We start from the raw sequence: 25,900 nt of genomic DNA, 5'->3' as shown, positions 1-25,900 counted from the left end.
AATGTAGTAGGGTGAGGACCTCTGAGGGCAGTCCAAAGCTACATAAAGCAAGAGGTAATCAGGGGAACATGCTTTTGTTTTGCCTATCCCAGACAGCCTTGCCTATGAGAGAAATTAAAAAATAATGAAATAGATAATTTCACACTTAACCAGCATCTAGGTGGGTTGTGTGTCTTTTGAATACTCATGGTTTTTCTCCCTTAGTTATGGAAGCCTGCTGTCCCTCTGTCGTTATTAGTAGCTCTGTAAAGCGCTAGGCTGAAGTGCTCTATTGATCTCCAGATAGTACAGCCAGACTCCCAGCTGCCCCGACAATTGCCTCTGGTCAGAGCTCCAGGGGCCGGGCGAACATTTCTGCCTTGGTATTCACTGGGAAGGTCCCTTGTTCGCACAGACACTGTCCGATCCTGCGCAACATGGAGTGAAAAAAAAAATGGCTTCTGAACAAGAGCTTGCAATTGTGGGAGGAGTGAGTGGAGGGAGGAACAGCGGCCATCTTATCCAAGGGTAAATGAATTTAGGATTTATTTGAACCACTTAGTCTACCTCTTGTCTACATGATCTTCTGTCATGCTGAAAGAAACTGATGCTTATTAATTCCAACAATGAGAAGGAGCTTGACTTTAAATTAGAGAATCCACAGAGCCTCTTTTCATTCATTTGGTAGCTTTATTCTATTATTTCAGGCAATGTAATGTTGCATATTATAAGATCTATATCTGTAATTTCTATATTTATGTATTTAAAATTGCAACTTGGTATATTTAGTTGGTTTATGTTATATGCAGTGTTTAAGAGGAATTCTTTTCATTGACCTACTATAATGCCCCCCTAATATTCTTCTTATTGATTTTAGTATTTCAGAAGTATTATTCATGGTGACATCTACTGGAAAGCAAATTTCAGTTATATCAATAGATATTATTATAATATAGAAAACATTAATATTTGATGGTGACATAAGTGTGACACAAAGGCAATGAACTCATTAATAAACATACGTGTATCATTAATAAAGCACTCCAAGGTGGCAACTATGAATTTTCAGCTCTTGTTTCTAAAGTTCACTATTTATTTACCAAGTATATTTTGCATATTGTCCATTGTTCACCAAAGTTATTCTCAATTAATGAAGCTGATCCGCCTTTAAGGTAATACAAAGCTTGAAAATAATTATAATGATAATATCAGTATGAAATCCATGAATTTTTTAAAATAGGAAATTTATCAAAACATAACAATGTTTCCTTCTCTTTTTCTTTTCTTTTTCTTTTTTCTTTTTGTGTGTGTGTTGCTTGGCAACCAACATTGATCTATTCCAAAAAAAAAAAAAATCACATGACTTAGGAATTGCTAGTGGCAATATTACTCTGTCATTTTTCTTTCTCATACCAAGCTGATGAAGGTTCTACTAACTGGAACAGCTATTAATTGTTTCTTCTTTCTTTGAAGTTTAATTTCCATGTATGCCGTGCATTGAGAATCGTTTTGCTAAAAACTGTGAGTGGCCTAGGAGAGACGGCCTAAGAGAGCTGAGTGGGAAAGACTTCTTTTTGCGATAAAAGAGAGAAATATCACATTCAATTTTTATTCATGATTAATCAGGTCAATCTTGTCTTCCCAAAATGTCAATTATGACAAAACCTAAAGTCGGGCAGCCTCCATTTTTCCTCACTTATATTTTGAAATGAGAACTCCAGAACTCTGCTGCTAGCCTCCAGGAGGCTGATGGATGTGTAAGTTCCTGTGTGTTTATTGAAACCATCCTCCTGATCTCACCCTGTATTAATGCACTCCACCATGGAACTTCCCATCAGCCTGTGGTGTCCCCCACCTGCCTATTCAGTTCAGATTCCTGTATAATGTCACCCTGTCTTGAATGAGGCACTCTGTTCTCAAAGGAAATCTTTGCAGCCTCCTCCCTTTTGTTCTAAAAGCTACTGCTTACAAAGCATTCAGTATTTTGGAGCTACTCTTCCATTGCTGTCATATTTTTTTTGTTAGAATTAAACAAATCTCAGACATGGACAATGGGAATTTTGCTGAACTCCAGAAATTGTTTTTATAAAGTGTTTTTCTGTAAAAGAATCAGCCTCGAAGAAATTATGCTTTGCCTGCAGGTTGGAGACAAGTGGCAGCACTGACACGCCAATCAAATGGTCAAAAGTGTGTCACAAATAAATATAAAATTGTTTCCTTTCCAAATCCTTTGTCTTTTACCTACAGTTACTTGTTTATTTTGAAAGGCTTTGAAATGTATTCCTTGTCTGAGATATATCCAGTTTCCCATTCCCTCTGTATTACATTCTCATGTTTATGAGAATTGATGCTGTTTTCTCATATTGCTTTTGTGGCTTCTCCCAGCCCACCTCATGTAAGAATCTAACAAGGCAGAAGCTTTGGAGACACTTTACTGGCTAATACCTGACCCCTCTCTCTCACATTACAGCTCCAAGTGACCATTTTCAAGGTAAAAGGTCATCCCCATCCCCATCCCTTTGGAACCAATGTGCATCAACCTTCTAACCTCTGCCTCAGGAGATGATGGCTGTTTGGGCTGCAATCCCTTCATTACAGATGGTCCATATTTTATATTTAGTGTGGGAAGTCAAATTTAGGAAAGCAATTTCTCTTAAAGCTAGGAGTTCCAATAACCCAACATCTTCTATTGGCTTATGGGTGAGTGGGCAGTAATGGGTTTATGGGAAGCGCCCGCTGGTCTGTCTTTTCCAGGGAGGGGATTATTCCTGTCAATCTAAATTTTTAGAATTGGTGGGCTCCCATTGTTTATTATTCAGCAAGCTTTTATTAGATTGTCTCTAAGCACAAGGCAGCAAGTGCAGCATCCTTCTGAGTAGGCTAGCAGGCTGGATCAATATTTCCAGGCATTTAAAATCTTGGATAAAATAGTGCTATGTTTTCATGTTGGCTCCAAAAGAGGAGTCCTGCATGTATTCTGTCTCAGAAAGAGGGTATAGAAAGACATAGGATGACATTAGTATGGACAATAATGGTCTAATGATGATAGAATTCATGAATAAGGTGGTACATTTTTCAAGTGAAGTTACCTTTAAGATAATATTTTACTCTTTTGTGACAGTTTAGCCTAAATGTATATAAAAAATAGTACTACTGGGCGACACGAAAGCATTTTTGTGTTAAATTCAAATGAAATACCACAGGAAGATTATATTAATTTAAAAATTAACAATGTACATGAATTTTTGTCTATTACTACATGTAAATATGAAGTGAGACAGAGACTAGATGAGCTTATTTGTCTGTAGTAGATGAATCAAACCAAGCACAGGGACTTGGGACCGAAGAGAAGCCATGACCACAGGGCCTTTGGTTGTGCAAGCCCCAGAAGGCCAAACTATCCTAAGGAAATGTGGGTGGGTGACATGAGCCACAGACTCCATGTCTAGATCAAACATTCTCATTTTTAATGAACTCTAGAAGGAAAGCAAAGAAAACACTCCAGGCTTTTGTGTTCAGATATCAGATTTTAAAATCCCTTATCCTGGTTTTCTAGTTTACCTGATTGAAAACTAGGTTGGAGTAGAAGAGATCCTAGGAAGGAAAGTCTCCTGAGACTTAAGTGATGTTAAGATAAATGTGTCCCTCACCTGCTGCCCATCCCCTCCACCAGGAATAAAGGCATATGAGGACACACATGAGGCACGATCCACTCAGGCCATCAGGCTGGTGTGCGTTGAAAACATTTCAATTTAAAAAATGATAATAGGTGATATGGTTTGGCTCTGTGTTCCCACCCAAATCTCATCTCGAATTGTAATCCCCACATGGTAAGGGAGGCACTTGATGGGAGTTGATTGGATCAGGGGGGTCATGGGGGTCGTTTCCCCCATGCTGTACTCGTGGTATTGAGGGAGTTCTCACTATCTGATCTGATGGTTAAAAAGTGTGGCACTTTCCTTCCCTCTCTCCTGCAGCCTTGTGAAGGAGGTGCTTTGCTTCCCCGTTGCCTTCCACCATGGTTGTAAGTTTCCTGAGGCCTCCCCAGCCATGCAGAACCGTGAGTCAATTAAATCTCTTTCCTTTGTAAATTACCCAGCCTCAGGTAGTTCTTTTCAGCAGTGTGAGAATGGACTAACACAGCAGGTAATGATGGTATGGTAGCTGCTGGTCTTATTATTATTTTTATCACTGTTGAGTATTTACTATGTTGTAGGTGTTCTCACAATATTTTCTCACAAGTTCTTTTGAGACAAAGTATTGTTATTACCTAGTTACTTTACCCTGAAGAAGATGAGGGACATGAAGGAAGTTAATATTTATAACTACCTCTTATGTGGCAGGCAATGTGATAGAAATTTTCATACATGTTATTAAATTTTATTCTTAAAACTTTAATAAGGTATAGACAGGAACTATAATTACACAGGTGAGAAATCGGAGACTCAGAAAGGTTAAATAATTTGCCCTAGGTCATGAAGCTCGTAGGTGATAGAGCTGGGTTGCAAGTAACCAGATGTGCTTTGTCCCGGGATTGCATTCTGTTTTCACTTGACAATAACGCCTCTCGGAAAGAGCAAATAACCTCCACATGCAGGGTCTTTGTCTTATCTCTCAGAGGTATTTGTCCCCCCACTGCCTCACATACACTCAGCTCTCAAGATATTTGACCCCAAGAGAATTGGCCAGATAGAGATGTGAGGACCTGTGAGTTGAAGCCCAATGTTATTACTCTCTGGCACATAAAGGGCCATAATGTCTAAGTAATACTGGAATCAGAGGACATGAATAAACAGAGGTCAAGGTAGTGGTTTAATCCCAACAACATGGAAACAAACTCACTTTTAAAAGTTAGTACTATTAACTCATGGAGTAAAGCTCTTATTCAACAGCAAGTTAAATTTACTTTGTTTCTGGAGAATATTTCGTCAAAGAGTTTGTGTTTAAGTCTTGACTGTAATTTTGTAATTGGGTTCAGGGAGTTGCAACAATCTTCCTGGGAGTTGCAACAATCTTCCTAGGAGTTGAGGAAGAGGATCTAACATGAGAACACAGAAAAGGCAGACCTAACATCACTGTGGATATTTCTTTCCTCCTTTTCCTGCTTGAACAGCCTGGAAAGTTATCACTATTACGATCCTTGTGGGTCCCCATGTGCCTCATTTCTTCACATGTAAAATTGGATAATGCAATTGTAGCATGACCTGTTGATTAAAGAATAACATGCAAACAAAGCAGTGGGAGGAAATGCCCAGGTGTCTGGCAAGAAACAAGAAACATTGTCCTTTTTGTTCAAATGTTATTTTAAAAGTTCAGGGAAGAAGACAATCAGGATGCTAGTGAAAGCAGGTGGTAAAATGCTGAGGCCACAGCACTTGGTCAACTGTTAAACATGAACCCTGTCCTAGTTGTTACCAAGGATTATCTATAGGGATGGAGAGGGAGACAAATCCAAATGGGGAAAATGTTGTGGGGAATCTGACATCAGGAATGCACTGCTTTTTCTCTGTGATGTTTTTTCTGTCTACAAGAGAGAATGCAGTAGATGCGAAGTTAAATCTTTGGTGACTAAACTCTATTCTGCCTTTATTGGCAAGAGCATGAAAGGCACCTCTCTTTTACTCCAGTGTGCTAGAGGGAGTCCATGAGAATACAGCAACTCAGAGCGAAGTGGGAAATTAATTAGTTAACTAACACCTATCCCTTTGATTAGCTATAAGGAGATATTCAAAGAAGGAACTGACATCCAGCCTCCTGGAGGGCTTTGGTTGGCATGTGTTTACGTGGACACAAGGGCAGCTGGTCATGGGAGCCCATGAGAACAGCACATATATATCTACAGAGTCATAGTGATGAGGCTGTGCCTCCCAGTGACTATGGCATGGACCCTAGAGTCCTGGAGACCTGGCCTGGAATCTTGGCCTTGTCATTTACTTGGGTGAGTTGTCTGAGTCTCAGTTTTCTTAGTAAAAGTTTCCACCTCGTAGGGTTTGAGGATTAAGAACTGCATTTAGCCCAGTCCCTAGAACATATTAAAAACTCCATAAAGGACAGTTACAATAGTAATAATAAACTCTTAAGAAAAGATTTAGGGAGAAAGTTAGCTTAAGCATGATGAACAAAAGTTGATGGTGGTCAGAAAATATTTGTGGTGCCGAGGCGTTTGGTTCTTTTTAAAGTATTGATGAGTGTTCTGCAAATTTTTGTAATGAGAAAGTCATCACATTTTATGATATAATTTATAGAAAAAGTATTAAAATGGCATTGGCATCACTCACCCTTGCTTTCTACACTAGTCTTTGGCATTTGGGGGAAAGACCAGGGCAAGCCATATTATAAGGCAGCATTTTCTAAAATATATGTTCAGAACACAGGTTTCTTGAGAAATCATTGTGAGATTCACACTGAACACTATTGTGTTAAAGGCTCTGTGATGTCCCCAAGTAAGTTAATCTGCTTAATTTTGCTAAATTCAGTACTGTATTTTTCAAACTCATTTGGCTCATTTTCTATATATTAACTGTTAACATCACTGAAACACTTGGGAAAAGCTGATCTAAGGCAACACTTTTCTCCTGGAGATAATCTGCTAGAATTGTAGGGATAGGGCCAGGCACAGTGGCTCATGCTTGTAATTTCAGCACTTTGGGAGGCTGAGGTGAGCGAACTGCTTGAGCCCAGGAGTTTGAGACCAGCCTGAGAAGCATGGCAAAACCCCATCACTACAAAAAAACACGAAAATTAGCCACACATCGTGGTGTGCTCCTGTAGTTCCAGCTACTCTGGAGGCTGAGGAGGGAGGATCATTGAGCCTAGGTAGGTAGAGGTTATAGTGAGCTGTGATCGTGCCACTGCACTCTGTTGCAGTAGGGATAGAATCCAGGAGAAAATATTAAGTTTTGTAGATGTGGAACTAAAAGCCCCAACCTTAAGTTGCCATAGAAATCTTTGCTAATAACCCTGAAGGAATGCCATGCCAGTTGTCTGCATTGGGCAAAAGTGAGCAATGCCTATCAGGGCACCATTTAGTGAGTACCTACGTATTTATTAACTGTTCATGCTTAACAAACACTTCAGGGTACACAGAGTCAAAATTTGACAGTGCCATAAAACAAATTTGACAGTGCCATAAAACTACTTGCTAAATACTGGTGACTTATTTTGCTGAGAGTTAATTACGATTCTGTAAGTAAAAATTAAAAGGAAATTAAGAGTGGACTCCTGTGAGAGGAAGAGAAAAACAGCTCCACCCAACCTCCTAGGTTTTCTCTCTGCCTGGATATAAGAAGTGCTTATGAAGCACAAGGAATATGATTATTTTGTCATTGAAAAAGGCAGAAAAAGCCTTACTTTTATTTTAGGGATTGACTCTATATTGAGCTAATTCTGACTCAGTGTGCTTTTATCTTCACCCAATTCATACACAAGGTGTCTTGTAAATTAGATTTTTTTCCCAGGAAAATAGGCTTTTAAAAGGTAGTTCATGCCTAAGCTAGACCACAAAAACCTATTTCAACTAAATTTTCCCTGAACTTTCAGGACCCTGCTATCCTAATCCTGATAATAAAAGTGATGATTTTCCCCATGTATCTAGTCAACAAATATTTCATGGCTTGCAGTGGCCTGAGGTGTAAATACGGAAAATACCTGGTCCTAACTCTCAAGTTGCTTATCTGGTAGACTATATAAGATTTGAACAAATAATTACCAGAAAAGGCAGTTTTTGATACATGAATGGGAAATAAAGTACTCTGGAAGCATTCTGGTAGGGTGGAGAAAGCCTTCTTGGAGGTGGCATTTAAGTTTAGCTTCACAGAATGGGTAAGGATCTAACAGGCAGAGAAAAAGGGATAAGAACTTAAGACAGAATGATTTGAAATCCCCTCTTAAAAACAATCCAGGAGGAGCCTGGTAAATGATCTTACTTCTCATGCTCTATAGTTTCCTCATGCTAAGGTCTACAGAGTTGAGATAATTTCCAAGAGTCTGACACAGCAGCTCTTTCCCTCACTAGGGCATGAATAGCAGAACTGCAGTTAACAAGTCTTCATGGTCCCAGAGAGAAATTGATATTTGCTGACTGCATTGTGCTGAAGTAAAATTACAAGAGTGCTTTAAAATCCTTTGTAAAGAAGGTTGAAGACATTACAAAAATGCGTGGGCACCTCGGGCATTAATATTTGATTCGATATCTTTTAGTTGCATATGGCATATTTTGATGGAGGAGGCGTGTACAGATATAAATACAAATTAGAGAACCACCAGGGCCACTGCTAGCTGTCTATAAGACTCCTGGCTGGCAGGATCCATTCAGCCTTACCCCATACACAGACTTTCTGAGGCCATATTCTGAAGTAAAAAGAATCAAGGGAAACTTTTTTCTGTTTACTCCATTTTCTGTAAACGGAAACTTCCATCCCTCTTCAGGAGGAGCTGGGAACGTCATGCAACAAACAACCATATCACACCACACTCAGTAAGTATTGCTAGAGCACCTGCTAAACATCTACTAAGTCCAAAGTCCTATATTCAGATACTGACATGGGTGACAAAAGAAAAACTTAGTTTCTACTCTTCAGGAGCTCAGAGTCTGGGGGAGGGACAGACACAAATAACCAGTGAACATGAAAATGGCAAAATAAATGCTTTGGGAAGAGATGAGGGAAAAATGAGATCCTGCCAGTTCCCCTCGTATCCGTTTCATTGGAAATGTTTTTCTCTATTTTCACTCATAAACCACCTGCTTGGGACTCCATTGGCCATCACCATTACATTTTCTTTTTCTCTGTATCCCTTGTCCAGCTCAACCCTGCTAGGGCAGCTTCCTTTGCTGATGTGCAAGAGGCTTTTTTTCACCCCTTCCTATCAGCCAGGGTTCAATTGCAGTCCACAGAGCCCATTCAAGTTTGATTAAGCAGAAAGAGATTTATTATAGGGTATTAGGAACTTACAGATTTCTAGGGACAGGTGAGAGAACCAAACATGAATGCCAGACAGCAGAAGTGAGCAGCGAGGAAGAATGCTCAGTTATTCTCTGAGGCTGTTCCAGTGGAAAGTCCACAGCTGCTGCCACCTGTCACTCTACATTCATAAAACTACCACCTGAACACCAGAACTTCTGCTACAGCTGCTGCAGATTAACTCAACACTTTTATGACCAATGCTTGCCAGAAAAGGCTGTGGCCTTATCAATTTTAATTTTTTAAATCCAAAGACTTGCAGGGTGCATTTGCTTGGTTGAAGCTAGTCATGTGCAAGGGATGTTTGAAATGGAGGTTTTCAGATTCTTCTTGGGAAAAGCTTAATGAATCATGCATAAAACTACCAAAATGAGGTTAACAGAATCATTGGGAGCCACAAATGACAGGTCTATTGTATCTATTATATCATCACTTAGACTATTTGCCCTTAGAAAGTTTGAGCACAGGTTTTAAAAAACATTTAATGATATGCACAGAGGGGCCTGATAGAGTATACCACTTCAACATTTTACCAGGTGCAATGTTCTGAATGTGTTCCCTTAAATTTATGTGTTGGAAACATAATCCTGAATGTAACAGTGTTGGGGGCTGGGGCAGAATGGGACATGTCTAGGTCATGAGGACTCTGCCCTCATGAAGGGATTAATGCTGCTATAAAAACAGCCTGCAGGAGTGGCTTTGCTCTCTTCTGCTCTTCTGCCCTGTGAGGATGCAGCAAGAAAACCCTCACCAGATACCAGTGCCTTGATCTTGGACTTCCCAGCCCCTAGAGCTGTGAGAAAATAAATTTCTTTTCTTTATAGTAAACAGTTGATTTAGATGAGCAAAGCCCTCTGTGCCTCCAGTCTTCTCCCAGCAGTGTGCCTGTCAGCTGCTCAGAATAAATATTTTTCAGTGGGATTGGCTGACTTCTGATCTATGCACCTGTCAGAGTCTGATTCATATTTTCTCTGTCAAAATCTCTATTTACATAAATTAATCAACTTAAATCTATTTTAAGAGGAAGCAGGATTAAAGATTTTGCCATAAATTTCTCATCTTTGAAATTAGGATTAGGTCTAGAGGAAAGTGGATTAATGTATTTTATTCTTGGAATCAAGATCTAATTTTCTTTCTAACCGTCTTCCCTTTTGTTTTTTCATTTTTTTTACAATATAATAAGTATCTTTACCATATTTTCTTTTTTTCCCTCTCTTTTTCCCTTCCTTTCTTACACACTTTCTTTTTGTCCTCCCCATTTCCTTGATCTTTCTTTCTTCCCTTCCCTTCTTCCTTCTTTCCCTCCTTCCTTCCTTCCTTCCGTCCCTCCCTCCCTTCTTTCTTTCTCTTTCTTTCTTTCTTTCTTTCTTTTTCTTTCTTTCTTTCTTTCTTTTTTCCTTCCTTCCTTCCTTCCTCTTCTTTCTTTCTTTCTTTCTTTCTTTCTTTCTTTCTTCCTTCCTTCCTTCCTTCCTTCCTTCCTTCCTTCCTTCCTTCCTTCCTTCCTTCTTTCGTAGCAGTCCTTCTTGGGGTGAAGGTACGGTGGGGAGGATAGTCTTTTAAATCAGCGATTTTTCAGCTGGGGTGATTTTGCCTCCCAGAGGACATTTGGCAATATTTGGAGACATTTGTGGTTATCACAATGGGGGAGGGGGGATGCTACAGGATTCCCCCTGTAGAGGATACTGGGTTGAGGCCAGTGATGGTGCTAAACATTCTACAATGTACAAGACACCTCCCCACAACAAAAATGATCCAATTCTAAATATCGAGTGTCAGGGTTGAGAAATCATTCTTTAAATGAAGCTGATTCTATCTTGTGAAGAACATAGTAGTAATTCCTAAGAAACTGAGATGTGTTATATATGTTTAAGATATATTTCTTTCCTTAAAATTTCAGATTTGGGAACCTGGGAAATTAGGGTGAGGGTAAACACACCTAGTAGCTTCTTGTCCAGACAAAATCAAGAGGAGGCAGAGATTGAGAACAGTGGAGAGGGTCCCTTGTGGTAGGGTGACCAATTCCTCCTGGTTTCCCTGGGGCTTTCTAGGTGTTAGCACTGTAAGTGAACATAAAGTGAGCAGAGCTTAGGAGTGTAGAAAGACCTCATGATGTCCTGCTTCTCTCCTCTCTTCCTACCCAGGACTAGATCGCTAGCTGGCCCTTTGATTTAACTCTTTATCTACTATAGTAAGTACAAGGTTTATGTATATAGACTTGCCTCTTTTGGCAGCAATGATTATAGTTTCAAATAACAGAAGAACCCATTAAAGCTGTATATGTGGGAAATGTGAAAGACAAAGCTTTCTTTTGATTTATTTTTTCAAAATGTATAAATGGTGGACTATGTGCTAGGAAAAATAGATGTGAATAAATAAAATTATGGTGGAAGTTTTCATCTAGGCATTTTACAGAGTGTGTGAGTTTACATATTCTCTGGGTTACTGTGACAGTTGTGAGAGATAGGTTTAAAGAATTAAAGATCAAATTAGTGAAGAGAACAAGGAAGTCTATAAATATCTGGTCTTATTGTAATTGAGATGGTTAACCATAAAGCAATGAAGGGAAACCCATAGAAAACATTTAGTTCACAAGTCGAAAGAATAGTTAAAACTTACATCAGTACAGGCAAGGAAATTAAGATGATAAATATTTTTAGTAACAGTTCTAATAACTCTGTTTAATTGTAAACCAAAAACCTAGATGCCATCACACTTGAGCTGTGAATATTAGTGGCCCAATTTATCTGGGTCACTTGACCATGAGCAGACAGTGGAAGAGGGAAAATCGGCATCTAAAATTTATTTCCTTCCTGGGTAACAAAACAGAAGAACTACTAGCCAGGTTGTAACCTAACGAAATTGGTCAGTAATAGCAATCACAGTTTTAAAGAGTCTACACTAAAGCTGGGGAAGATACTACAACTCAGCAGAAAATTTACCAACATGCCAGAGTTAAATAAGAAAAAGAACTTGCATGATTCCTACTAGCAACAGCTAACCTTAATAAAATTGGACGTGGCAGTTGAGATGCTCAGGCCACTGGGCTAGATATTACCAGGAGCCCTGGGGCAGTTTCCACACAAGGCTAAAGTAGGGAGCAGCTGCAGGACCAGGCCTCATACTCCTCTGGTCCTTGGCCTTTTCAAGACCCTAACAGCATTACCAAGGAAATGGAAAATTGAGTCCAGTTAATTCAATTGAGTCCGAGGTCTTGAACACCATAGATGTGCTGATTCTGTCAATCTTCATTCAGTTTTTTGCCTTTATATTTCTCCTGGGTGTCCACCCATTTTCCAGATGGAGATCCTCCTATCTATTTTTTACACGGTGTTTCTGGCACCTCAGCCTCTTCTTGCAGCACTCCTTCCCCATTCTGGCCCTAACCATCACCTGTCTTTCATAGGTCAGAAGACATGATCTATGTCTCATCTGAAGACGTTGCTTATCTGTATCCCTCTAAATGAGTCTATACTTCTCCCACTCTGTGTCTTTTCTCACTTTCTACAGCTTCTTTGATACCATTTCTCTTCATTTCCAAAACATTCTCCCTGCTTTGAAGATCACATCAAGCTTTTTATATTCCTCTCCATGCCCTGTTTCCCTTAACTCCTTCTTCTCTGATCTGTCCCATGTGAATGACATGGGGACTTTTCTCCTCTCCAACTTCTATCATCACCTGAGTGAATTATTATATCATGTAGACAATATATTTAGCACCCTATTTCCAATTCCTTGATCTCAGTGCCAATGGCCTTCATCTCTAATCCACATCAACAATTCTCATCTACAGCAACATGTTGCCATCATGGGACTGTTCCATACCTGAAATCTCAAGCCCCACAGCCCTTTTCTAGGATGGCGCCTCCCATGTGTACTGCCTTCTCTGTCACCCCAACAGTGCCTGCCTCTCATGCTTCTCGATTACTCAGTTTTCTGACTTCTTTCTGCACCAGCCTAAAATTGCTACTGTTCATCATAACTTCTCTCTCACCAATACCATCATATCTCCCCACTGCTTATGTTTTTGGCATGCATCTCCTACACACTTCTAGTGGCACAGTCAGTCTGTTGAATACTGTTGGAGAAAGTCACAAACTGCATATTTGTGTCAGTACAAGTTCATAACTTCTAATATCCTTTGGGCCTCAAGATCCCTTACCACTTATCTTCCTTCCTTTCTGGTGAGTGCTTCTATTTCCTTTAACAGCTTTGTCTTCTCTTTGATGCCCATCCTAATTTCTCTTGGTGGATGGACCATCCCATTTAGCTACCTTAAAGCATGTACAGAACATAACGGTGTTTACTTATAAATAAATATCCTTAGTTTCTACTTATGAGAAATTAGAGATTATTAATCAGGAACTTCTTAATTTCTTGTCTCCTTATCTACAAACTTATTTACATCTGTATCATTCTCTGGACCCATAGGAAGCATTACCCTCCCTGCTCTGTTCTTCCTGTGTCACCTGGAGCCTTGCTGTATCAACGATCTACTTTTTCTACTGTGTTTTCAGCTTCCTCTCTTCCTTCCCTTAGCCTAACATGTGATCAAGTTCCTCCATTCTAGCAAAACCAGAACAAAACCTTCCTTGTATTCTACAATGCTTTCAAGTATTTAGACAATCTCTCTTTTCCCTATCATAGCTCATTCTTTTAACATCCTGTTTACTAAACCCCACTGCAACCTGGCCTCAGCCACTGACACCATTCTCACTAAGATCACTGTGGGAATAGTCTGTGTTTGTCTTATGTCGGCTTCTCTGCAGTACCTGACACTTGGGAGCCCACTCCTATTTTTAAGGCTCCCACATCCTCTTCTTTACACCAGTGGTGTGATGAGATGGTTTGAATAGGCCAAGAAGTGGCCCACGTCTCTGCCTTGCACATGCCATTCACTCTTCTTGGAATGCTTTCCTCACCATTGCCTTCTGTCTTTTCTGCCTATGTGAATTCTCATTTATTCTTCAAATTCTGGCTTAGATGTCACCTCCTCTTGGCAGGCTGAATTTCTCTGTATGAACCTCTTGTTACTAAGATAGCCTCCTTAACTGAGGATGTCTTTCTTCAAGTTGGACTTCCAAAACAGTCTCTGAGTTATGAAGTCATCTGTTTTAATCAGAAACAGAAAAAATAGAGGAAATCTTGGATCTTCTTTATTGCTAATAAGGAAAACATTACACATATTTTTCTATTGGCATGCACTGGCAGTGTCAACATAGTCTAGCTAGTCATTTCTCTTTCTACCTGCTCTAACCTTATCTTTTCCCCCAATTTTAATGCATTTTTTATTGGCATTGACTGGCTAATTAGCATTTACTTCTAGCATGGAGGCTGGCCTGATATAAAAATATTTACAATGTTTAAAAGACAAACTGAATTTTAAATTTTTTTCAATCTGAGTTATGAGAAGGTCATGGGTTCTTTCCTTAACAAATACAATGACTTTTTAAAATACATGGTTTTCCTTGCAGCATGGTACATGCCTATGCTTTGTAGGAGAAGCATAGGATGTGGGTTTAGGTTCAAATATAAGTATGTAATTATACTAGGGAAAAAAAGAGAACAATATTCTTTTTTTGAAGGTCAACAATTGACTCAAATATGAATTAATATTCAACACCACTGAATGACATTTCATCAAACGCCTTATGTTTGGTTTTAATTTGTAATTTTTTCTGAAAAAAGTATTAGCTAAGTAGATAAACTATGATGACACTGAAGTCTTCTCTATAGTTAGAAAGATCTCTTTTGCTGGGGCTCTGGACTGACTCGTGTCTTTTCTGTAGCTTATGTGTTAATGGCAGTGGTGTCACTGATACTTCCGTGCCCCATCACCATGCAGATTGATGGCAAAAGCGATTCTGGCCAATATGGCTTTTAGATGTTGGCTGTCTAGACACAGTCAGGATTACTGGAAACTTGTCTCTGTTTTTATTTCATGGATACTTTATCCTTTTGCACTTAAACCTTAGTCTCTAAGGGTACAGACAAATCTTTTCAGCTTTGAAATTTCACAGGGATGATGGGTTTTGTTTATGTTTTTATAGTTAGCTACGTTTGGTCCTACTCTTTCCTCCCTATATCCTCATGAGTTAGTGGAATAAGTTTATCCAGTGGCTTTGAAGGATACTCTGAGTATTTTGCACATTATCATGTGTACTAGGTATAATACTTTTGAAATAGCTCCTTTTAATGCTCTTTTATCAGATGCCTTCATCCATACACTACATCACCATTATGGTTGGGGCAGGAGTATGTAATTTAAATGCAACCTATGAATGGAGGAGGGTAGGACATGGGGATGTTCTATCCCAACTGGAAGAGTGGAGAGAAAGCCCACTGCTCCTGGATCTAGGGAAATGTAGGGAGAATGAGTGGGTCAGAGGCAGAGTGGAGAAGTCAGCATGTTCTGAAGGGGCCCCTTGCAGTGAGGAACACTCATGATTGGCAATGGGATGATGCTGTGTGGACCCAAACCTCCTGTCTCTTCTCTATGATTAAGGCTTCCTCTATACCCAAACACCATTTTGAAGTAGGAGGAAATCTGAAATATTGAGTCTTTAAACCAAATAAGATGACTGAATCACCTATAGCAATTGTTTACAATGGCCCTTCTGAGTTTACTAGATTGGACCAAAATGAACCACTCTTAACTCTAATGCCCAAATGTTATGGGCTTGGGAGGGAGATTAGTTCAAACACGAAAACAAAGAACTGATATTTGTCTTTGCACATATAAGTGTATTTTGAGTGTGTGTGGCACTCTCTTATACACAGAGAAGGAGACATGCCTCTCACTCCTGAAAGCACTGGGTTAATGGTCATGAATGTGGGTTAAGTGTATGAGTCAGGAAGGCCTTGCCCCAAGATAACATTGGCTAACATACCCTGAAAATGGAAAATAGCCCTGTGTCCACTAAGGGTGGGGAAAGTGCCTGGTGGAGGCCAGGCCCCTGAGTGGCTTTTCTCTGGGGATTGACTCTGGCTGGGGAGGTTATGGGAGCTTCTCTAGCCATTTCCCTGTCGGGCTGTAAAGCACATTGTGGTTGACTCCCCACCTCTGTTCCACACCAGCTGGTTATTACACCCCACTATTTTTTAGTCTTATTGTACTATAGTCTTGTAATATTTTTAGTCTTATTGCCAGTAATTGGTTGAGGAATGGATAAACTTCCACTTATTTGATCCAATGAAAGAAAAAAAAATCTTTCTGGGGCCTTCTTGGAATGACATTCTGGCCTTCAGAGAGAGAAGTGACAGATTAGCCTAATGATCTGGATGGCGAAGTGGAGAGATGATAAAATAGGGTTTCAAATGGCAGGGTTGAGCCATTGGATCAACTGACCCAGAAGCCTGCCTCACCTCTAGACTCCCCCTAGAATGAACTAATCTATTTCTTTATAGTTTGAGTCTCTTGTAGGTGAGATTCAGTTATTTGTGGTGCCAAGTAAGCTGACTAACACATAGGTCATTGATATTTTTCTTCATAGTAATTATGCACAGAAACAAATTACTTTGATTACTGCTTTGATGTCAAGTATATATTCCACAGGACATTTTCTAAAAATCCATTTGTAATGCTTCCAAGTAGATGATAAGGGATTTATTGGCATGGGAATTCTGGACATCTGATTCTGTTCCTGGTTTTTTCTAGTAACCAGATGGACAAATATTGATTTCTCTAGATATTCCTTTCCTTAGTAGTGGAATAAAATCCTTGGACACAAATCTCATTGGTTCTTAAAGCTTAGTGTACATTTGAAAAAATGGGTTGGAAGAGTGCTTAAAATGCAGTTTTTTTGGGCCCCTCTTTAAAGAGTCTGATTGATTTCTAACCAGTACAATACTAGAGATAATTCTAGTACAAAGTGGTCAAAGGGCCACAGTGAGGAACTCTGAACTAAAGACGCAGTTAAGATCTTTGCAAGTTAGCTTGGGGCCTGATTTGTCTTATCCATCAACAATTGTTACCTGTACCATTGCTGTACTTTATTCTTCCCAGTTGTGAAGAAACCATGGATTTTAGCAATGAAATTTTATTGGGATGAATGACCCAATGTAGGGGGTTATAGAATCATCAGGCAGGAAAGAACCACAAGAGGTCAACACAGTTCACCTCCTTGCTTCTGGGATGGACTCTATCAAAAGTGCACAGACAAATTCGTGTCTGCTTCTATTCACAGAGAGCTCAAGAAAGTGATGCCGCATCTACCTGGAGTTGTTGGTCATGTAAACTCTTCCTAAGCAGATAGGTCTGGGAATCACATAGTCTGAGGAATCATATATTCTCATTTGATAATTTTCATATTAGCCTTGTATGAGTGTCTGATTATCAAATAATTGAGAAATAAAACACATTTGAAACTAATATTGTCCTGAGTGTAATTTAATCATTCATGATTCAAAAGGGAATTCTTGACCTCATTAGGAATAATGCTTGAACTGGAAAAATAAGGAGGGCTGGTTAAATTGAAATTCACAATTGATAGAATGCTACCTAATGGAAGTTCTTCTTTATAGCTGGTTTAATGTCTTCCTGCTGCAATTTAAGCTGGTTTTCTCTTACTTTGTCCTCTGTGGAGTGGGAATAAACTCTGATTACCCTCCCCTCCATAACAATCCTTTATTCTTTTGAAGAGTTATTAACTTCCCCTTCAGACTTCTCTTTTTAAGGATAAAAATTTTCACTTCTTGTAACCTTTCCTCCTATGTTTCATTTTTCAAACATTAATAATTTTCATTATGTATCCCTGGACTCGCTCCAAATTTTCCACATCTTTAAGCAGTGGTGGTGTAAATAGTACTAAAATAATAGCTCTGGTGGTTGCAGGGTGCAGTTTCCATGCACTTCTTTTGTATGGAGAGACAGAACAGTGTAGGGGATGGCACATGGACTCTGGCCTCAGGCTGCTTGGGTTCAAATCCCAATTCTGCCACCTTTGCAGGTTATTTAATCCCTGGGCTTCAGTTTCCTCATCTGTGAAATACGTATAATAATAGTACTTTGCCTCCTAGAGTTTTTAAGAGGATTAAACAAATCAAGTTGCATAAATAACTCACAGCAGTGCCTGGTACAGAGCTATTATCATGGAGGGAAAGTCATGGAAAAAAATGCAGAAAGAATATTAGCTTTCTAAAATAGCTAGTTTTATTCATATAGAAGGCAAGTTATATATAAATGGTTTAAGGATCACCAGCTATGGAACAAGAACTTTCTTGTTTGGAGTGAAAACTTTAAATGTTGCATATACTGATGGCTCTCAAGAACAAGGGCAGGATGCCTGGGTTCCAGGCTCTTCTCTGTTACTTGTTAGCTATGTAATTTAAGGAGGTTCCCTGAAATGTTTTGAGACTTAGTGAATACATCTGTGAAATATGAATAACAACAATTCATCCACCTAAATTATATGGTTTTCTGTTTCTTTTAGGCATCTAATATGTAGGTTTCTGATACTAAGTTTTGGTTAAGAGTTGATGGGAGGTTTGGAGAATGAAGCTGTAAATCCTAACAAGTAACAATCTACTGAAAAAGAGAGGGGGGAAAAGATGAAAAATAAATGAATCTCCTTTCTAAATATCAAAATCCAACTGCAGGGCTTGGATCCAGGATCCAGGTTGGTTTTAAAAGCGTGATTTCCCATCTTATTTGGAGAAAATATGGTGCAGTGGTTTTAGAGTGTAGGCACTGGCATTGAGTTAAATTTAGATTTTTGACTACGGAAAACTTATCCGAGGAAATCAGATTACTTATCTTCCTTTGGCCTCAACTGTCTTATCTTTAAAGTGGGGATATTTATGCTTACTTTGCAGGGTTGGTTTAAGAATATAAACAAGATAATATGTGTGAAGCACTTAGCAGAGTGACAGCATATCTGCATATCTTAAATGCTGAACAAAAGGTCCCTTATATGATACCTCTGGTTTTTTTTTTTTTTTTTTTTTGGTTTTGGGGGCACGGTACTAGAATTTAAAATAATTAACTCTTCTTGGCCTTTCTGAACACATGCCTGTCCGAATGTTATGTTTGGGGTACATCCATGAGCGCCTTGGGTTTGGGGCAGTGAAAGTTCAAGTTATTAAGTATGAGCAGGTTGTGGGATGACAATGCCTCCTTTCCAAATTTGAGCACATTTGCTTAGTTGAAGTGCTGGCAGGGGTTGGGGGCAGGCCCGGAGGAGAACTGAGGATGGGGAGGCAAAACTTGAAGCCACATATGATAATGCAAACCACATTTCCTGGCTCCGCCACTTAGTTCTTTCCCTTGGGAAATTTTTACTGGTATTTTGCCTTACTGCGAGTCTTTGCACTTCCTGTTATGAACTGGTTAAGAAGATAATTATAACGTGGTTATGGGAAACGGTAATGAAATATACCTCACTACACAGCAAGAGAGATTAAGACCTCTGCCATTTGGGAGGACAGTAAAAGCAAGTTATTATTTTTAAATAACATTTATTACTTATTAAATTATAAGGAATTCTGTCTTACTTTAGACATTTTTGAAAAACACAGAAACATAAGGACTATTGAAATCACAAATCTTCCCAACACTCAGTAATAATTACTGTTCACATTTTGTCATTTTTTTCTTTTCTTAATCTCTTTCTGTGATTGCATATATATTTATACATATATTATTATAAACGATGTATAATGTTGAAATATTTTATATACTATTAAACAAAATCTGTATAAATACATACACATATACATATAAATATGTATATACATACGTAATTTTTCACCCTGTTTTAATGGCATTGTGTGGTAAACATTTCCTCATATAATTACATATTTTAGAAAGTACATGATATTTCATTTTATGGTTGTCATATGATTTTTGTAGCTAGATTGACATTTACATTATTTATAATATTTTGATGTTATAAATGAAGCTGCAATGAGCATTCTTTCTCAAAAATTGCTATGAATATCTGTGGTTATTTATTTGGGATAAATTTCTCCTCAAATACATTAAAGTTCCCTACATGTGGCCAAAGTAACTTCTGGGAAGATGGTAGCATGTTACAGTCTGCCAGCAATGTATGTGAGTTCGTACTTTACTTCATTATCATCAGATTAACAATCATGTTTTTGAATCTTTGTTAGTTTGCTACATTAAAAAATAGTTTAACATTATTTTTGGAAGGTGTATGTGTGTACCTGTGTTGTTTTTTGTTTTAAATAGGTGAATGTGAAAGGATTTTTGGTCTTTTGTATTTCTTTAATTTGTTTATTGCTCTTATGCCCTATGACCATAAATGAGATGTTTTTACTTATTTTCATATAAAAGTTTATATATTATATACACTTGTATATGAGTGTTTGTGTGTACATGTCCGTTTAAGGTATATTGCCTGTCATACATGTTACAAACATTTCCCTGTAGTTTGTTATTTGCATTTGCATCTTGTTGATGATATTATTTTGATTTGACTTTTTCAAATTTATTATGTTCAACTCATCAATACTTTTCTTGGTGTTTTTAATGCTTATACATTCCTAAAATCAATGTACTACTTTATTTTATAAAAAGATCAATTTTATGGCTTATTTTTATTTGTAAAATAAAAGCCTTTAATCCATCTAGAATTTATTTGGGTGTAGTATATATAATATTGTGCCAGTTAATCATCTTTTCTTTTTGCATAAGTCTAAAGATTTTCTTCTTCTTTTTGGTAAGAAACAAAGATTTCCCTAAGCCAAGCAAAGGCTACAGAAGCAAAGAAATTTGTCTCTCGTTGGCTGCAGGCCATCTGAGGTGGGACAGAAAGGGTAAGTGACTGGCCCCTGGCTCTAAGGGAGTTTTAAACCATGGGCCAGTGTTGGTATAGCAGAGCTGGTCTGCTTCTGTATTAAGAGAAAGGAATTTAGATGCTTATGCTCTCAAGGTTCCTAGTAAAGTCATAGAGGCAACAATCTTCTGTTGATTGAATTTTAGCTTAATTTAATTTAATTTCCTTGGGAATCACAGATGGTGTCATCCAGCAGCTGGAGGCTAAAAAGAGGCACTCTACAAACCGAATGAAAACATGTTGACTTATAATGAGAAGCACAAGCAAATGGAAGCAAAAGTGTGACAGTCAACAGTGAGTTGCAGCGTGGATTTTCAGGATAGCAAAGGCCTGGACTGCTCACCAAGTGCTTTGTGCAAGTTTGAACAGCAACAGCAATGTCATCTAAAATGACTGTTCTCAGGGTTAGACTCTACTAGGGTGGGTTCAAAAACATAAAACAAAAATGATGAAGGAAAAGTATTAGAGTGTTCTTAAATGAGCAGCATCAATACGGTTAAAATTATGTTTGATTAGAAATGGACAAATATTTAGCTAAGAGTGGAATTTTATCTCCTTCCAAAGCAAGAGGGGAGAAACATCTGGCTTTGGTGATTGTGCTTTGGTGTTATCATTTAAACATATTTATTACAATATATTACCATATTTGATGTTTGATAATTTATGTTGCCCCAAATTACGAGGCTGTCTCTTTCTAATTAAATAATAAGGGTAGGTGATTAGAGTGTCATGTGGAGAGAAGGCACTCATGCCATGGAGAGAGTCTGGGGGGAGGGCTTCTGAATCGTCTTAGGCCCTCTGTCTCCAGATATGTTATGCATTCACCCAGTTAACAGCCATTTCCTGTAATCAGTAAAAGCTCCTTGATGAAGATGGAATCAAGAGGTTTCTGTTTGTGTTGCTTCTAATCCACCCACACAACGGATGGGTCAGGGAAGAAGCTATGTTCCCCCGCTGCTGGAAAACAACCCTGAGCTCTCATCCCAGCTGCAGTGGTCATGTTTATTGTAGGCCGTAGAATCTCAGGCCTGGGCCATTTTCTGATGCCACTGATATGATGATACTTTCTTCCTATCAGTCTTTGCTGGAGATTTGGATGTTTCAAGCCATATTCAACGGGATATGAACTCACCATTGTTCATTTTTTTCCAATTTTGGAGAACAAATGGTATGCTTTCACGAAAATTTGTTAAAACGCAACCCTGATAAGCAAGTGGATCTAAAGGTGGCTGTCAGATATCCCTTTTTAAAATAGAAAACCTGCACTTTGAAATGCTCAAATTGTACTATTTTCTATACCCTTGTAACAGGTCAGGTGCCACAGCTTGATGAATGAGATAGAATCGCACAATGGGATCAAAGGGACAGCCAGCCCAGTTTATTTCCAAAGGAAAAGCTTACCAGCACACAAAGGAGGAAAAAAGACTTGGCTTGAAACCAATTCTTCCCTGAAGTACAAATGTCAGAGAAAAGACATCACCGGAGCAGTCACATCTATGGCAATCGTAGCTCTGTAAGCCTGGCCTGCTCACGTGGAAGTAAATTATTTGATGAGCTGGGGAAATATCAGCAGTTTGTGTGGATGAAAAGGAAATCCTCACCCAAACTATATCTTTAAAAATTATCTAGATAATTCAGGTGAAAGCAGCCTTTCTCACTTGTGAATTATTTAAGTAATTGATTACATCCATCTGCTCCTCATCAGAGAATTCAAGGGCCAAATGCTTTTTTGGCATCTCCTTTTCTATCCTTCCCTTTCATGTGACTTACTCTTGTCTGAGTCAGGAGTTTCTGTGAATAATCACCGGCCAGCTGTCACCGGTTCTCTTTTCACCTGTTCTCTTTGCAAATCTGAGCAATCCAAACTGTGGGGGCAACATTCCCCAACTGGCTGAGAGTGCATAAGTGGTTCTTCAGCTCTGAGATAATCCTATCATTGGCTGCTTTAAAATTTGTGATTAGTCTGCTTTTTGGGCATGTGAAATATAATTTGTGGTGCAGATAAACTTTTATTCACCAGAGAGAGCTTATTACAGAGCTGCTTGTCATGACACGTGGAAATTCAGGAAAGTTTTGTGTGAGTCTCTGTGTGGCGATTCTGGCCAGAATGGTCGTATGTTTTCAGGATGCTAACTCTAGTTTCCCCAAAGCTGTCTTTTGCCTGCTGGCTTTGATCCTATTCCACATGACTGTGGAGTGCCTCAAACTCAAGACAGCAAATGGAAAAGGAACAGGATCTGGCTCCTGGGAATGGCCTGCTACCTGACAAGGTGCCCTGATCAGCTGAGTGCTAAAAACCCAGTGCTGCCCTGTGAGCCCACATGTCAGGTGAACGATCTCCAGCTGGAAACATAGGTGGATGCAGGGTTAAAATGGAAGTATTTGTTTCAATTTAATTAAACATTTTAGCCAAAATTCTACGTGAGCTGTGTTATATGTAAACTTGAAACCCAAACCCCTGGTTTCAGGTGCCCCCCTCTTATAATTATGAGGTTCATAACCTTGGCCTTGGATAAATCATGTAAGTTCTTTGAGCCGTAGGTTTTCCATCTGTAAAGTGGGGATAATGGTTCCTGCCACGCCTCTCTGGGTTGTCATGAAATTTGAATGAGAACCTGAAAGCAATTAGTGAGCTCTAAGCAAGCTGTGTAACTATATGACAAACAGGTGCGTGGTTTAGAATAATAATGTGTATTGAGCTCTTACTGTGTGTGAGGCATTGGTCTACCTTACATGTAGTCACTCACTTAATTGTCATCACAACCCCATGAGATGGATACTATGATTTTTCCACCTCTCATGATGGAGAAACGAAGGCAGAGTGGTTAAGTAACTTGTCTTAGGTGGCCCAGCAGAGAAGCAGCCTGGTTCTGGAGTCTGAGCTCTTAATTTCTATATACCTATAGCACCTTCTACATCCGCTTTCTGGGAGCAGTGCGTATTGGTATGTGGATACAGGTCCTTGAGACGTGCCAGTCTAGTCCTTGTTTTGGTTAAATTGGCTAATTGACTAATAACAGTAGAGGCCTTCTCCAGCATGGGATACCCAAAGCTTCAATCAGATAGGACCACTAGGCACGGTAGCTGCTGTCAGGATCAGTATAGCCACCTGAGTGCCCCCTCCACCTCCCTCCCAGTTTCTTCCCCACTCTTCTGGCTCTGCCGGGAAACTATGGTGCAACACTGTCAGGCTGCATGGGAGGAGGAGAACACAGACTAGGAACCCCATGGGGTTGTCCTTGAATTAGTCCTTCTTCCTGATTTTCAGGACTCAGCCATGAATACTGCCCCCTGAGGGAGCAGGAACCAGCACATTGTCCTGTACTCCATGTGGGGTTCATACCCCCTTCCTTTTGTCTTCAGGAATTCTATAGCGATTCTTCCCGATTAAATACATGCTGGTCAATTAGGAGCTTATCGGCTCAAATCCGTGAGGCCCGATGATTGACTCTCCTTGGTCCATCTTTCTCGGCAGGAACAGACAAATCATCAGGAATTTGAACACGTGTCTCTTAAACCCACCTTCCTTTGCTGCTTGCTATGCATGATGAAATTTCACATGAGAAATCATGAGATCCTGGCAGGATGCTCTTTGTTTGCCAATGAATTTTGATTTGGTTTTAGAACAGTGGAAAGTGCAAATAGAATTAGGCTTGAAAATTATTCAAGAATCATTTTAATGCTCCCGGGAGATTTATCACATAGATTTCTGCTCCCTGTCAGAATTTAGCCACTTCAAGGAAGCTTTTGTTTAGAAAGAGGTAAAATCTTTTAGAGAGAGACCACTTGTGAATTATTTGTGAATTATTTGACAACTGCTCATATTTGCTTAATGTTCTAGAGAGACATAACAGGGTATTTGAGATTTTACATTTTATATAATGTGACTTCTGAAAATGTATTTTGGTTTTCTTTTTGAAAGATTTTTGCCCTTATAAAAATGATAATGAATTATAATAGCTCTAATTATTAGCCACATTCTCTGTTAGACACTTTATACAATCTGTTACTCTTCCCAGCAATCTTTGCAATGTAGAGATTATAATTTTATTTTATTTATGATAAAACTTTATGTGTCCTCTCAGAGAGATTAAGTAACTTGCAGAGGATCATAGAGCTGACTGTCAGTTAAGCTGGAATTCAAATCCTAGTCATTGTAACTCTAACTCCATAGCATCTTAGACCTGTTGGCCCCTCAGAAGGAAGGGTGGGCCTAGAACTTCAGTGCTACCCCTTCTCTGACATCACTAGTTACTAACTCTGCAATCACAGCCTCAGCCTGTGCTTGGTCAACTGTAGCTAGGAACAGCCAGGAATCTTAAAGGGCCTCTAGAGAGAATTCCCAAATAGTTTCCTTTCCTTCTGAATTAATAGATAAGCAGGTCTTTGGCTCATTTGGAGGGTGGGTTAGCAGGGCATAATGGTTAAGTGCTCAGGTCCTGAGTTACTCAGACTTGGTTCAACTCTCAGCTTTATCAATCTGGGCAAGTTTCTTATTCTCTTACTATATAGTTTATGAGAGTTAGACAGAGGATTGCAGGTAAAGCATGTAGCTAATGCCTGGCATGTGGTAGGCTCAGTATTGTCATTTATTATTATTGTTCTATGTTGCTGTAGTGGGAGAAAAAGCTCAGATTGTAGGTTTATTCATATTGTTTCCTTGTTTCTCCTATGCACTAAAGCCCTTAAATAGTTAACCATTGGAAAACTGTGTATTTTAGAAGAAGAAGAAGGTAGATTTTAGCCTAAAAGCATTCATTTCAGATTATATTGCTAACTAATGGCAGAATCAAGAATGAAGACACAGGACTTCAGACTTCATTTCCAGGATTCTCTTTACCACACAAAGGCAGGAACCTTCTAGGTGTCTGGCAGTACCACCAGTATGATGATAAGAAATATTTATGTTGCACCTATTGTGCTGATCACTTTACACACCTGACCTGACCTAGTCCTCATCACAGCCTATGAAGTAGATAGCTCCATGCAGATGAGGAAACTGAGCCTTGGAGAAATTAAACAGCCTCAGGTCCCAGGATACATGAAATGTAATCCAAGATCCAAACTGTCTGTCTTTGATACTAAGACTTTACAGTGCAGTACCTGCCCGTGTAATTCCTTCTGGAATCAATAAGCCTGTAGATCTGAGTAAGAAACCACCACTGA

At 39.1% G+C, this 25,900-nt stretch overlaps 1 long non-coding RNA gene across 1 annotated transcript; it reads left to right on the top strand.

Annotated features, from left to right (window-relative positions):
• The first annotated feature begins 9,640 nt into the window (after nt 1–9,640).
• Nucleotides 9,641–22,503, top strand: LOC115835415. The gene is made up of 3 exons (XR_004030378.1): nt 9,641–9,734; nt 11,081–11,127; nt 22,045–22,503. It is a non-coding gene; the product is annotated as an uncharacterized LOC115835415 (long non-coding RNA).
• Nucleotides 22,504–25,900: the final 3,397 nt, after the last annotated feature.

This window comes from Nomascus leucogenys, chromosome 6 (assembly GCF_006542625.1).
Source record: "Nomascus leucogenys isolate Asia chromosome 6, Asia_NLE_v1, whole genome shotgun sequence".
NCBI lineage: Eukaryota > Metazoa > Chordata > Mammalia > Primates > Hylobatidae > Nomascus > Nomascus leucogenys.
The sequence above is the reverse complement of the archived record's forward strand: the minus strand, read 5'-3'. Positions and strand labels throughout refer to the sequence as shown.